The 10,292-nt window shown below is 33.2% G+C and overlaps 2 non-coding genes across 2 annotated transcripts; one reads left to right on the top strand and one right to left on the bottom strand.

Moving 5' to 3' along the window:
* Positions 1-864: 864 nt before the first annotated feature.
* TRNAS-GCU (transfer RNA serine (anticodon GCU)) lies at positions 865-952 on the bottom strand. The gene has a single exon. It is a non-coding gene; the product is annotated as a tRNA-Ser (tRNA).
* A 1,137-nt stretch (positions 953-2,089) lies between these two features.
* Positions 2,090-2,177, top strand: TRNAS-GCU (transfer RNA serine (anticodon GCU)). Its single transcript has one exon. It is a non-coding gene; the product is annotated as a tRNA-Ser (tRNA).
* The last annotated feature ends 8,115 nt before the right edge of the window (positions 2,178-10,292 follow it).

The raw sequence follows: 10,292 nt of genomic DNA, 5'->3' as shown, positions 1-10,292 counted from the left end.
ATTATTTACTCTACAAGAATGAAATGCTTGTTATGCCTAATATACTTAGTTTAACCTGTATCTTTTTTAATTCTGTTCTTTATCCGACTAGTTTTTTCTTTGCCAAATTGCCCGAAGCTTATGCTATTTTCAACCCCATCGTGGATGTTATGCCTGTCATACCTCTATTCTTTTTTCTATTAGCCTTTGTTTGGCAAGCTGCTGTAAGTTTTCGATGAAATGTTTAGTACTCTATCCTATCTACCAAATTGAATGGTGTTTTCATTCCAAAAAATGAAAAAAAAAAATGGGTAAAAGGCGAGAACTTTTATATTTTTATATTATGAACCTTCAACTCTAAAATGCAAATTCTTCTACATTGAATGGATAGCTGCATCAATAAATTTTGATCAGCCTTTCTACCCTTCTGCACCTACGTTGAGCAGGTTTAGGTACCTACACAATACCTAACAATATTTTTTATATTGATAAGAGTGCTTATTATAAATGAATTCTTCCAATTTTTTTTCAAGAATTCATTTTTGCATTTTGAACTATAAAAATAAAAAATAAACAAAATTCATCGTAGTGGATCCATGTGGTAAGGAAAAACTGGTAATCTATTCCTTAAAAAAAAATCTTGGAGATTATGTAATGCTTACTCTCAAACTTTTTGTTTATACAGTAGTAATATTTTTTGTTTCCCTATTTATCTTTGGATTCTTATCTAATGACCCAGGACGGAATCCTGGGCGCGAGGAGTAAAAATTCCATTTTTTTTTTCATTTTTTCTTACAAATTGGATTTGGTTCGTACATTTATCTATGAGCAAATCCGGGGGTCAGAATTCCTTCCAATTTGAAAGTCCAAAATGATCCGAGGGAGCGGAAAGAGAGGGATTCGAACCCTCGGTACAAAAAAATTGTACAACGGATTAGCAATCCGCCGCTTTAGTCCACTCAGCCATCTCTCCCTGTTCCAAATCAAAAGGTTTACGTGATATGATAGAGACAAGAAATAAGGATTGCAAAAACCCTTTTTTTTTCTTTCAAAAGTATATAAAAATTATATTGCCAATTCCATTTTAGTTCTATTCTTTTTTCTTAATGTTAATAAAAAAAATAAGAAAATTCTTGTTTTTTCTTTCTAAAAACCAATATCGGCCGAGAGACAATCAGATAGATTTTCTCTTTAGCGGGCATTTCCCTATAAGACTTGTTATAATAAAACAAGCAGGTTATATATAAAAAAAAGAAAAAACGCTTTTTTGTCGATTGTCAATTATTTATCAAGAAAGCAAAAAGGGTTCTTATCAAACCCAACATAAAATTGGAAAGAACCATAAAGTAAGTAGATCTGACTCCTTGAATAATGCCTCTATCCGCTATTCTGATATATAAATTCGATGTGGATCAAATTGTATAAGCGAATTTTTTTTTATTTCCTTAGACTTATACCGCGCAAGACAAGAATTTTTTTTTATTTACGATTTTATATTCTTGTTACTAGATGTTCTATAGGAATAAGAAGAAATCGCAACTCCTTTCCGCTACACATAAAAATAGATTTCGAAAGTCCTTTTTTTTTTAGAATCCTCCTTTTCTGTTCTTCCACCCATGAAATAGAGAGGGAATGAGAATATAGGGGTTACTTTTATTTTCATTTTTCCCTTAAAAGATAGGCTTTCAAATTTCAAATAGGAGTCATGGAATAATGCTGAATTGAAATGTTTATTTCTAGAGTATAAGAAAAACAAATCGAATAAAATTCATGGATTTACCACGAACGCTTTCTTGATAAATAATTGACAATCGACAAAAAAGCGTTTTTTCTTTTTTTATATATAACCTGCTTGTTTTATTATAACAAGTCTTATAGGGAAATGCCCGCTAAAGAGAAAATCTATCTGATTGTCTCTCGGCCGATATTGGTTTTTAGAAAGAAAAAACAAGAATTTTCTTATTTTTTTATTAACATTAAGAAAAAAGAATAGAACTAAAATGGAATTGGCAATATAATTTTTATATACTTTTGAAAGAAAAAAAAAGGGTTTTTGCAATCCTTATTTCTTGTCTCTATCATATCACGTAAACCTTTTGATTTGGAACAGGGAGAGATGGCTGAGTGGACTAAAGCGGCGGATTGCTAATCCGTTGTACAATTTTTTTGTACCGAGGGTTCGAATCCCTCTCTTTCCGCTCCCTCGGATCATTTTGGACTTTCAAATTGGAAGGAATTCTGACCCCCGGATTTGCTCATAGATAAATGTACGAACCAAATCCAATTTGTAAGAAAAAATGAAAAAAAAAATGGAATTTTTACTCCTCGCGCCCAGGATTCCGTCCTGGGTCATTAGATAAGAATCCAAAGATAAATAGGGAAACAAAAAATATTACTACTGTATAAACAAAAAGTTTGAGAGTAAGCATTACATAATCTCCAAGATTTTTTTTTAAGGAATAGATTACCAGTTTTTCCTTACCACATGGATCCACTACGATGAATTTTGTTTATTTTTTATTTTTATAGTTCAAAATGCAAAAATGAATTCTTGAAAAAAAATTGGAAGAATTCATTTATAATAAGCACTCTTATCAATATAAAAAATATTGTTAGGTATTGTGTAGGTACCTAAACCTGCTCAACGTAGGTGCAGAAGGGTAGAAAGGCTGATCAAAATTTATTGATGCAGCTATCCATTCAATGTAGAAGAATTTGCATTTTAGAGTTGAAGGTTCATAATATAAAAATATAAAAGTTCTCGCCTTTTACCCATGTTTTCATTTTTTGGAATGAAAACACCATTCAATTTGGTAGATAGGATAGAGTACTAAACATTTCATCGAAAACTTACAGCAGCTTGCCAAACAAAGGCTAATAGAAAAAAGAATAGAGGTATGACAGGCATAACATCCACGATGGGGTTGAAAATAGCATAAGCTTCGGGCAATTTGGCAAAGAAAAAACTAGTCGGATAAAGAACAGAATTAAAAAAGATACAGGTTAAACTAAGTATATTAGGCATAACAAGCATTTCATTCTTGTAGAGTAAATAATTGGATTTTGATTGAGTTATTTTTCTAAGGGAAAAAGGAGAAGGCAGATTCAAAATCTTTTTTCTTCGTACTTTCCCAAACACAAAATACCTCCTTGTATTCGCACTCTCGAATGTGAGTGGAATAAATTCGACTTTCATATAATATCTTAATAGAATTCCATGTAATGATCAATGCATTTTTTTGATTCTATATTATCTGCATGTCTAGAATACTAGCAAGAGAATATTCCTCATTTTTTATATAATTGAAATGGGATTGACGAATAACAAATAAACATAATAGTGTTTATTAGTGTCGCATAAAACGAAATGGGGCGTGGCCAAGTGGTAAGGCAGCGGGTTTTGGTCCCGTTACTCGGAGGTTCGAATCCTTCCGTCCCAGATTGTTTCTGATAGTGCTCCGCAAAAGACAAAAGTTTATTAATTTATTAAAGAGAATAATGGTATCTTATGAACTCTTAGATTAGAGGCATTTCTAAGCATTCACTTTCTTTCTCAGAAAACATAATAAAGTCTTAAGTCCAGTCAAATCAAATTGAATATCTTTATTTTCATGAAAAAATTGTGTCTATCAGTCACATTTAGGATATGCTTCTACTATAAATCACTTAAATTCACTTAATCATATTTTTTCTTACTTTTTTTTGTATTCAAGGCGAAGAAGTACGGAAGTACGAGAATTCTCTAACTATCAAAAACTTTCAATGTTTTCATTGGAGTATTTTATGTTAGTTACTATAGTTCTTTTTTTTTCTTAAGGAAAGAAATATATTGCTAATCTAATTCTAAAGGAAAGAAATATATTGCTAATCTAATTCTAATATAGTAATTAAATTAATTAAACTTTTTTGAAGGTTGATAGTTTATTTATTGGGGAAGAGTGGATCCTTCTCTTCTCACTTCAAAATTGATGATCTCGAGCCGTCTGGTGGTTAATATTAATAATAAATAAGTCTTAAGCAAACCCGTTTAGTCGTCTTTTTCGAACTATGTTTCATTCATATGATATAATATGGGCTTAAATAAATAGGATCGGAGGCTTTCCCAATAAAAACTTACTTTCTTTTATCCATATTACTCCATATACAGCAAGTTTGAATTAGTATACACAAAACTAAACCAATGACTATTCACGATTCCATCCATATTGGATCAATTCTCTATACCACTTTGCACTGAAAAGAGGAATGTTTGTTATGGTAAAACTTCGTTTAAAACGATGTGGTAGAAAGCAACGTGCGACTTGAAGGACATGATCAATTGTGGATTTTGCTATCCATCATTTTCCATAGTAATGAAAATGCTCTTGGCTCGACATAGTCTGTTCTATTCCTCCCGAACCAAATTTGCGCTGGGTTGTTTGTTTTTAAGTAATTATAGTACACGATGGAGCTCGAGCTCGAATAGAATTTATTTTTATCAAGGGAAAGAATCTAGGGTTAGTGAAAACTAATAAATTAGGCCAACTTTGTCAGTCTATCCTTAATATAAAAATAGAAAGGTTAAAATAAGAAGAAATTCCTCTTTTTGAAGATAGGTAAAACTCTTTCAATTAAAAGTATATCAGAATTAATCCGGCTTATTTGATTTCTATATAAGAGGGATATGCTTTATCGAAGGAAATAAGAAAAAGAGGGTATGTTGCTACTCTTTTGAAAGAAAAAAGAATAGAAATTCCCGAAGTAATGTCTAAACCCAAGGATTTCACAAATCAAAGATAAAGGATTCCAGAACAAGTAAACACAATTTTCAATTGTCTCAACAACAGAATTGGATCAGAATAAGGGATAAAAGTAAATTCGCTCGAAATGAGACAAAGAAAAGAGTTTAGAGACGACTCAAAAATTTTGGAAGGATTTAGTCTTTGAAGTCTGTCAGTCAAAATTAGCCAACTTGAGTCATGAGTATAAATGAAATTTGTTTTTTCTGTAAGGAAATTAATGCACGTCATAGTCTAATTTCTATTACTATAGACTATAGACAGAAATTCAAATCATTTTCTCGAGCCGTATGAGGAGAAAACCTCCTATACGTTTCTAGGGGGGGGCGTTATTTATCTACCTCTATCCCAATAAGCTGTCTATCGAATCGTTGCAATTGATGTCCGATCTCGAAGAGAAGGAAGAGATCTTCGAAAAGTAGGTTTTTATGATCCGATAAAGAATCAAACTTGTTTAAATGTTCCAGCTATTCTCTATTTCCTTGAAAAGGGTGCTCAACCGACAAGAACTGTTTATGATATTTTAAGGAAGGCAGAATTCTTTAAAGAAAAAGAAAGAACTTTGAGTTTATTGAAGAACTAAATGAATAAATAAAGTAGAAGAAGATCACTAGTATTCCTCGTTCTCTAATTATTTAGACATAATTTACCTCCTTCTTAGTCCTATTTGGATTTATGTCGTGCCAATCCAATATAAGCCCCTATTTTATTTACTTTTTCTATCTAATTTGTTTTCTTACCATTGTATTTCCATTGACAAAGGTCTATTGAACAAATAGAATTTGTAGATAGATAGGTCTCTTTATCCTCCTACAAATTCTATTTGTTCAATAGACCTTACTGCATATTTATATTTTTCTGCCTACACTTCGCTCAAATGATAAGGGTGTTCCTCTTGCATGTATTTTCATACAAGATTTTTTTTATTAAAATAAAAATAGCTAAAAAAGGAGCGTTTTGCCATCGTGGTTGGTTGGGGTCGTTCTTTTTTAACCTTAATGGAATTTAACCGGACCTGTTCATTTTGGCATTTGAGTGTTTTTCATGGTCGATAAATTCTTTCTTTTGATGTCTTGCTAATTCAATGTTTTGACAGAAGCGGGCGGTGTAATTCCATTGATTTTTGGATTTCGATCGTATCTAAGATCTTTTTTTATCTGGGTTGCTAACTCAATGGTAGAGTACTCGGCTTTTAAGTGCGACTATGATCTTTTACACATTTGGATGGAGCAACAAATTCGTCCAGACTCTTGGTAGAGTCTAGAAGACCACGACTGATCCTCAAGGGTAATGAATGGAAAAAATAGCATGTCGTAAAAAAATCAATTTCTTTTAATAATGGAATAAAAATTACGATTTTCTGGGTCTAGTGAATAAATGGATAGAGCTTGGCTCCAATTCTGGTAAAATAAAAAGCAACGAGCTTAACTTCCAAATTGGAAAGATTCCCCGCTCTAATTAGACGTTAAAAATAGATTAGTGCCGGATGCGGGGAAAGGTTGGGTTTTCCCATGAGTGGACCCTTTTTTTTTCTTTATTTTTAGAAATCCTAATTATTATTAATTATGAATTGAATAAGGGATATTATGGATTGAATGTGTAAAAGAAGCAGTATATTGATAAAGAGGCTCTATTCCAAAGTCAAAAGAGCAATTGGCCTGCAAAAATAAAAAATTTGTTCTGTTCTCTTTTGTAATTTAGAACAAACATAAACTAATTGGGTAGAAAAGGAGCGGAAAAAGATCTGTGGATTAGACTACCTTTCTTTCCAGGGTTTGTATTCAAAAATACCCTGTTCTGACCATATTGCACTATGTATCATCATTTGATAAACCAAGAAATTCTTCTTCTCTATGATTCAAGTAGAAATACAAATGGAAAAATTCGAAGGGTATTCAGAAAAACACAAATCTCGTCAACAATACTTTGTCTACCCACTACTCTTTCAGGAGTATATTTATGCATTTGCCCATGATTATGGATTAAATGATTTCGAACCTGTGGAAATATTTAGTTGTAATAACAAGAAATTTAGTTCACTACTTGTGAAACGTTTAATTATTCGAATGTATCAGCAGAGTTTTTGGATGAACTCGGTTAATCATCCTAACCAGGATCGATTGTTGGATTACAAAATTGGTTTTTATTCTGAGTTTTATTCTCAGATTCTATCTGAGGATTTGCGATCGTTGTAGAAACTCCATTCTCGCTACGAGAATTACCTTGCCCGAAAGAAAAAGAGATACCCAAGTTTCAGAATTTACACTCTATTCATTCAATATTTTCCTTTTTAGAAGACAAATTTGTGCATTTGGATTATTTATCACATATAGAAATACCCTATCCTATCCATTTGGAAATCTTGGTTCAACTCCTTCAATACCGTATCCAAGATGTTCCATCTTTGCATTTATTGCGATTCTTTCTCAACAATTATTCAAATTGGAATAGTTTTATTACTTCAATGAAATCTATTTTTCTTTTAAAAAAAGAAAATAAAAGACTATTTCGATTCCTATATAACTCTTATGTATCAGAATATGAATTTTTCTTGTTGTTTCTTCGTAAACAATCTTCTTGCTTACCATTAGCAGCTTCAGGAACTTTTTTGGAACGAATCCACTTTTCTAAGAAGATGGAACATTTTTGGATAATGTATCCTGGTTTTTTAGGAAAACTATATGGTTTTTTATGGATCCTCTTATGCATTATGTTCGATATCAAGGAAAGGCCCTTTTTGCATCAAAAGGTACTCCTTTTTTGAACAAAAAATGGAAATGGTATCTTATCAATTTGTGGCAATATTGTTTCTCTTTTTGGACTCAGCCGCGAAGGATCCATCTAAACCAATTAGCAAACTCTTGCTTTGATTTTATGGGGTACCTTTCAAGTGTACCAAAAAGTCCTTTCTTAGTAAAGAATCAAATGCTGGATAATTCATTTCTAATAGATACTCTAATCCAAAAATTGGATACCATAGTTCCCGCTACTGCCCTCATAGGATACTTATCAAAAGCTCAATTTTGTACTGGATCGGGCCATCCTATTAGTAAACCCATTTGGACAGATTTATCAGATTGGGATATTCTTGATCGATTTGGTCGGATATGTAGAAATCTTTTTCATTATCATAGTGGATCTTCAAAAAAACGGACTTTGTATCGACTAAAGTATATACTTCGACTTTCATGCGCTAGAACTTTAGCTCGTAAACATAAAAGCACGGTACGAACTTTTATGCAACGATTAGGTTCGGCATTTTTAGAAGAATTTTTACCGAAGAAGAGCTAGTGTTTTCTTTGATGTTCACCAAAACAACCCTTTGTTCTTTCCGTGGATCACACAGTGAGCGTATTTGGTATTTTGATATTATACGTATCAACGACCTGGTGAAGCCTCTTAATTAATCATTAAACAGAACTAATAAACAGAAAAGGGTTGATAAATGATCAAGATAAAACTTTCATATTTTGCATTCTGAAATGTTCTTTTTATTATAATAAATTATTATAATAAAGAGGAGGCGAATCCACTTACTAATTTACGAATAAAAAATAAAAAAAACTAAAAAATTAGTAGAACTTCCTCTTTGGAATAGAAATAGGCTATTTCTACATAGGGAAAGTCGTGTGCAATGAAAAATGCAAGCACGATTTGGGGAGGGGTTTTTCTCTATTGTAACAAGGACCAATTATCTACTCCATCCGACTAGTTCCGGGTTCGAGTCCCGGGCAACCCATATGGAAAATAAAAAAGACCAATCTTAGTTTTTAACTTGGACTCACTTCATTTACAAAATTTTTTGTTTGGTTAATTTAGCTATATGGATATCCAATCCTTGAGCTGATTTGGTTGACATTGGTATATAGTCTATGTTATACTGTTAAATAACAAGCCTTCTATTATCTATATTATTTATAGTTAATATGTGTGCTTGGGAGTCCTTGCAATTTGAATAAACCAAGATCTTACCATGACTGCAATTTTAGAGAGACGCGAAAGTACAAGCCTGTGGGGTCGCTTCTGCAACTGGATAACTAGCACTGAAAACCGTCTTTACATCGGATGGTTCGGTGTTTTGATGATCCCTACTTTATTGACCGCAACTTCTGTATTTATTATCGCCTTCATCGCTGCCCCTCCAGTAGATATTGATGGTATTCGTGAGCCTGTTTCTGGTTCTTTACTTTATGGAAACAATATTATCTCTGGTGCTATTATTCCTACTTCGGCGGCGATCGGATTGCACTTTTACCCAATTTGGGAAGCTGCATCTGTTGATGAGTGGTTATACAATGGTGGTCCTTATGAGCTAATTGTTCTACACTTCTTACTTGGTGTAGCTTGTTATATGGGTCGTGAGTGGGAACTTAGTTTCCGTTTGGGTATGCGTCCTTGGATTGCTGTTGCATACTCAGCTCCTGTTGCGGCTGCTACTGCTGTTTTCTTGATTTACCCTATTGGTCAAGGAAGCTTCTCTGATGGTATGCCTTTAGGAATATCTGGTACTTTCAACTTTATGATTGTATTCCAGGCAGAGCACAACATCCTTATGCATCCATTCCACATGTTAGGTGTAGCTGGTGTATTCGGCGGCTCCCTATTTAGTGCTATGCATGGTTCCTTGGTAACCTCTAGTTTGATCAGGGAAACTACTGAAAATGAATCTGCTAATGAGGGTTACAAATTTGGTCAAGAGGAAGAGACTTATAATATTGTGGCTGCTCATGGTTATTTTGGCCGATTAATCTTCCAATATGCTAGTTTCAACAACTCTCGTTCTTTACACTTCTTCTTGGCTGCTTGGCCTGTAGTAGGAATCTGGTTCACTGCTTTAGGTATTAGTACTATGGCTTTCAACCTAAATGGTTTCAATTTCAACCAATCTGTAGTTGATAGTCAAGGTCGCGTTATTAATACTTGGGCTGATATCATCAACCGAGCTAATCTTGGTATGGAAGTAATGCACGAACGTAATGCTCACAACTTCCCTCTAGACCTAGCTGCTCTTGAAGTTCCATCTCTTAATGGATAAGGTTTTTCTGCTAACATATAGGAATTTTTGAAGAAATAAAACAAAGAAATACCCAATATCTTGTTCTAGCAAGATATTGGGTATTTCTTTGTTTATTCATAATCTTTCTATTCTGAATTCAGTTAACGGCGAGATTTAGTATCCTTTCTTGCATTTTCATAACTCGTGAAATGCCGAGTAGGCACGAATTCCCCCAATTTGCGACCTACCATCGGATTTGTTATGTAAATAGGTATATGTTCCTTTCCATTATGAATCGCGATTGTATGGCCAACCATTGTGGGTAGAATGCTAGATGCCCGGGACCACGTTACTATTGTTTCTTTCTCCTCCTTCATATTTACCTTTTCTATTTTTGCCAATAAATGATGAGCTACAAAAGGATTCATTTTTTTTCGTGTCACAGCTGATTACTCCTTTTTTTTTTTCTTTTTAAAGAGTGGCATTCTATGTCCAATATCTCGATCGAAGTATGGAGGTCAAAATAAATAGAATAATGA

The sequence above is a fragment of the Lolium perenne genome, unplaced genomic scaffold, assembly GCF_019359855.2.
Source record: "Lolium perenne isolate Kyuss_39 unplaced genomic scaffold, Kyuss_2.0 unplaced48, whole genome shotgun sequence".
In the NCBI taxonomy this organism is placed as follows: Eukaryota; Viridiplantae; Streptophyta; class Magnoliopsida; order Poales; family Poaceae; genus Lolium; species Lolium perenne.
Note: the sequence above shows the minus strand (reverse complement) of the source record. Positions and strands in the feature narration are given on the sequence as shown.